Source organism: Cupressus sempervirens, chromosome 8 (assembly GCF_028749045.1).
Source record: "Cupressus sempervirens isolate cs-2001-9-10 chromosome 8, ASM2874904v1, whole genome shotgun sequence".
Classification (NCBI taxonomy): Eukaryota; Viridiplantae; Streptophyta; class Pinopsida; order Cupressales; family Cupressaceae; genus Cupressus; species Cupressus sempervirens.
The window spans coordinates 321,326,949-321,332,244 of record NC_143125.1 but is presented as its reverse complement, the minus strand read 5'-3'; the positions used below and the strand labels follow the sequence as shown (position 1 = coordinate 321,332,244).

Here is a 5,296-nt window from a genome sequence, read left to right as displayed (position 1 = left end):
GTGCATGTCTATTGTATTATCTTCAAATTTCTTAAAATGTTGTTGGAAAACGTGCATCACAAGTAAGTAACTAATTAGCCGATAGGTTTTTCTATTGGAGTTAACTTCAATCAAAATTTGACTCATACCAGGAAAAATTCATTAGAAAATAATTTACCGATTGTGATTTTGAATATGGTGACTTCAAAGCTATTATTTTGGCACAGGCAAGAAATATGCTTGCAAAGATAGAATTTGACTTCATGCTTGCCTATTGCATTCTCTTCAAATTTTCTAAAATGTTGTTGGAAAAGGTGCATCACGAGTAAGTAACTAATTACCTGATAGGTTTTCCTATTGGAGTTACCTCCAATCAAAATTTGACTCTTGTTGGGAAAAAGTCATCAAAAAATAATTTACCGATTGTGATTTTGAATATGGTGACAACTCATAAACTGACAGACGCTTTTATTGATAATTTAATTTGAATGGTCTGTAATGCTTGTATACAGGCCTCGGGAAGCATATGCACCTCTTGTGTAGTGCAAGCTTCAAATGCAAAGTCATAAATCCACTACCTACTAGGGCCATTAGTCTCGCATCTTATTGTTTAAGGATTTCATTATTGAATGAATTGTATAAGATTACAATTTTTTTAATATGAAAGGATTACAATCAAGATCTAGGATCTAGTTTGATGGGTTGTACAGACATAACCTTTGTCATGACCACAACCCACCATTGACTTTGGTATGAAGAGAGTAGCAACAACAAAAGTTCAAAACCACAAAGGATTCTATAGTAATATCCTGCCAAAAAGAAAGTTTTTCTTTGTTCGATCACATGCCTCAAACGGATCCCTTGTTATTGATAACTGCTCCTATATTTGCACATGTAACATTCAAATAAATCATTAACATTACTAACACAAATAACTAATTTTTTTAATCAAGGAGGGAATGAGCATTATTACAAGTCCCATTGTGTAGCTTACAAAAATTATAAGATAAAATACAAAGGGGTGATGTAGATCGCAGCCAAATAGAAGCAAAAGTATATCACACATCTAAGCTAAAAAGGGAATATTGTTTAGTCTTGAGCGAGTTGTAGATCTCATAGTAGTCATTTTGAAGATCATTAATGGCTCCTAGGTAGGTGAAATGTTAGAAAAATTGATTTGATGGCAAATTTGCTAGGGTTTCTATGTTTTTTATGCAAACTCTGCCCCTTGTTTGTGTGTGTTCAGGTCTCCATTTTCTGTGTTAGGGTTTCACTTTTAAATAATTTACAATTAGTTTGAAATGTAGACTTGGGATGTCATATCAAATTGCTTACATCTTTGGTATCTAGTAAGTGGTCCATTTTAATCTTCTTCCATCATTCATTTCATACACTTTAACTAAATGTTAATAATCAATTTTTAACATATCAAATTGCATACATCTCTGGTATGTGAATCTACTAAGTGGTCCATTTCAATCTTCTTCCATCATTCATTTCATACACTTTCTTATAGGTCTATAAGTAATCGAGTCCTCTATTCAACAGGTGTCTAGTAGTTGAACATAAAGAGACGATTTTACCCTATCTATAACCACTTGCTCAAAAAGATGATTCAAGAAAAACTTATTTTATACATGCAACAACATTTTTATTCTTGTCCTTGATTCCAATACCACAATTAACTTAAATGTCATACATTAAATAACATATGTGTCATACATAAAATAATATATTGCATTTATGTAATTGTAGTTCCTCTTTGAAGGTCTACAATGTATAATATACACTTCTATTGTTCAATTATACTTCCAAATAAAAAAAAATCTTATCGGCTATACCTTTCACCTCCTCTGGTGCAAGTGCTAGTTGTAATCTAAACCGAAAAGTGATGGAGAAAGAGAAGAAATGTGAGATAAATTCGATGTATGTGAATGCGAGAGTTTAGCAAGGAATCTTAGAGCGCGATATTCAGCGGAAAGGCTCAAATGTTGAAGTCAAGTCATGAATAAGACTACATGGCTCTTTTGAACCCTGGAAGTATAAAACAAATCATCGTCGCCATCAAATACTAATCAATTCCGTCCACAACACGCCTTCTCCCACCTTTATATCAATCGCTACTTCGTTTCCTCTTCCCAAATCAATCATCTCTCTCTGTATTTGCTTCTCTGGTCAGAGATGACAACAATTCGTCTTTTACTTGTTCTGCTACTGTGCTCGGGCATAGCCCAGAGCAGCAAGCTCGTACAAGTAAGCCCCTTAATTTTCAGTCCCCAGGAGACTCAGGAGGACGGAGAGTGCTCTACAGCTAAGCCGGTCAAATCGAGCACAGGCATTCCTCTGATGCACGTCCAAGCCCACTGCTCTCCTTTCCGCAAGACGAATTCCACGTGGCTGAGCGCAATGCTGGAGTCAATCAAAGGCGACGATTTGCGCTACCAAGCAATAACTCAAGGAGCGGCACGCTTTTCCACGCAAGAGGACGCCGACGTTCCGTTGGCTCTAAAGAGCGGAAACTACGTAATCAATCTCGGCTTCGGCACTCCCCCGCAGAGCTTCTACACATTGGTCGACACAGGCAGTGACATCTCCTGGGTTCCCTGCGCTGCCTGCACCGATTGCACTGGTGACGTGTTCGACCCCTCCAAGTCACCCACCTTCAAATACCTCTCTTGCTCTTCCGATACGTGTCAGGTACTCCGCAGCAGCCCAAACTGCGGGGATTACAACTGCACCTCCACGCAGACCTACGGCGACGGCTCACGGGTCACCCAGGATATCTCCACCGATACGCTGGCCGTGGCTTCGCAAACGATGCCGGATTTTATTTTCGGCTGCTCGGAATCTCGGACGGGCTTATCACCTCCGTTCCCGGTTTGGTCGGGTTCGGGAGGGACTCGCTGTCGTTTGTCTCACAGACGGCCGATCTGTTCGACAAAACCTTCGCTTATTGCCTCCCCTCGTCTGCATCCACGAGCTGCCTTCAACTCGGCAAATCGGCCCTTTCTTCCCCGGGCTTTCAGTTGACTTCCCTGCTGACAAACGCAGCAAACCCTTCGTTCTACTACGTGGGATTGAACGGAGTCTCTGTTGGAGAAGACCCCCGCGTGAGCTTGCCTGCGATGGACGAGTCGACCGGAGAAGGGACGATTATAGACTCGGGAACTTTCATCACTCGGCTGGTGGAGCCCGCATACGGTTCTGTGAGAGACTCTTTCGTCCGCCAACTCTCCAATGTCACTCGAGCTCCTCAGTACTCGATATTCGATGCGTGCTTCAACATTCCTTCCCAAGGAATCGCGGTGCCGCAGATCACGTTGCATTTTGATAACAATGTGGACGTGCCTCTTCTCGCTGATAATTATTTGTTTCCCGCAAACGAGGAGAGGTCGGTGGCATGCCTGGCTTTCGCTCCATCTCGCACCTCCTCCGGTTCGGGATTTTCCATTTTTGGGAGTTATCAGCAGCGCAACTTCCAAGTGGTCTATGACATTGCTGCTTCTCGACTTGGTATCGTTCCTGACGCCTGTAAAGCTTGTTAGATCACGAGGTTACATCCATAACTAAGGCTGCGGTTTTCTTAATAAACTATTATTATTATTATTAGTATTATTATTTCAATGTTGCCACTGCTTATTACATAATAGAGTTTGTTGCTCTAATTGTTTAGAGTTAGGGTAGTAACGATTTCATATCAATCTGTTTAAGGTAAATCATTCCAATTTAATAAGATTGGTAATATTAGAGTTGTAAATTTGATCTAAAATGTGATGTATATTTGTAAGTTTGGTTAATTTTGATGGGTTTATTTAAATTAAGTTTCGTTCTTCTAATAAATTTGTAATTTGTTAATCAATTTTAAATTTAATATTTGGATTGATGAATTTTATAATAATGAGAATTGTCATAATTTCTATTTTTCATTAATATACAAATTTTAAAATATACAGATTATTTCAGAGAAATGTAGTGAAGTTGATACAGTTAAAAAGATAAAATGATATATTTAAAATTTTATTATATGGATTAAGTTATTTATCTTCACTACAGTCTAGCTTCCTACAAGTAATGCTTGTTTGTTATAAAATTGCAATTTTTTCTTGAATTTTATTTCTTTTAATTATACTTAATGATAGATCTCAATGAAGTAATACTATGACAAAGAGGCTACATATAGATTAAAAATGAACTACATGATAGAGGAAGAAAGAATGTCAAAAAATATGTTAATTATGTTGTAGACCATAAACAGGTTTGAGCTATTGTACAATTTAACTTTTTATTTTTAGTTAAATAAATTATTTTTTAATTTTGATTTGATGGTTTGTTATCATAAAAAAATAGAATACTTTAGTGAGAAACATAAATAGTCATGAGGAATGTAGATGTTTTCTTGAATCCCTCTAGTATCTATATAATAAACTAAAAAGACATCTCTTACATTATCCAAAAATAGTCTATTTCAGAATAAATATGATTACATAAGACCGACACTTATCTTAAAAATTAAGCTATAATTATGTGTATATATGTGTGTCTATATGAAAAGATCCTAAGTAAATTTATATTAAATAATAAATTTATAACTATTGAAAATTATGAAATATTTTTACCATGATAGATCATTTTATTTTTATGTTCTTTTAATTTTAAGTTATCATCAAATTAAAATTATTTTTATTTACAATTCTCAAACATAATATAGACTTTCCAGTTTTATTAGCTAGAATAGAATTTGGATACTATACATTAGGATAGAATTTGGAATGCCAATAGAAATGACAACTGAATTGCACATATGAGTAACACCAGTGGTTTTTAATGAACCTTGCAAAGATATTTACGCTTGAGATGTTGTTGAAAATAAAACAATTGTCTCCACCAACTCTGCCCATCACACGATGTGCGACGTACTTAGATGATAACATATTCGTTTGCTCATTCGCCTCCAAACGTTTCTACAACATTATCTTTGCTCGAATAAAACGTCATGATTACACGAGGGTGGCGACGTTATATCTGTCGTGAAAGGCAAGATATTTATCAATAACTATTACCAACATGTTATTCAAAGGACATGCAATAATTAGGTCGATGTAATTAATTTATATAGTGTCCTCTTACTAGTCAAAGAAAAATAAAAATGTTGAGAGTAATTATTATTATATATTAAGATCAAATCAAATCAAATTTAAGATTTCTTAGATGAAAAACTCATAATTTATCATTGTATTGTAGACTCTTCTCGATTTTTATTTGATTTATTATACATAAGCAAGTATCAATTTTAATATTAAAATTTAAAATTTAAATA

General features: G+C 35.6%; 1 pseudogene; it reads left to right on the top strand.

The window, feature by feature from the left end:
* The first annotated feature begins 2,060 nt into the window (after nt 1-2,060).
* LOC149542668 (aspartyl protease family protein 2-like) lies at nt 2,061-3,748 on the top strand (annotated as a pseudogene).
* The last annotated feature ends 1,548 nt before the right edge of the window (nt 3,749-5,296 follow it).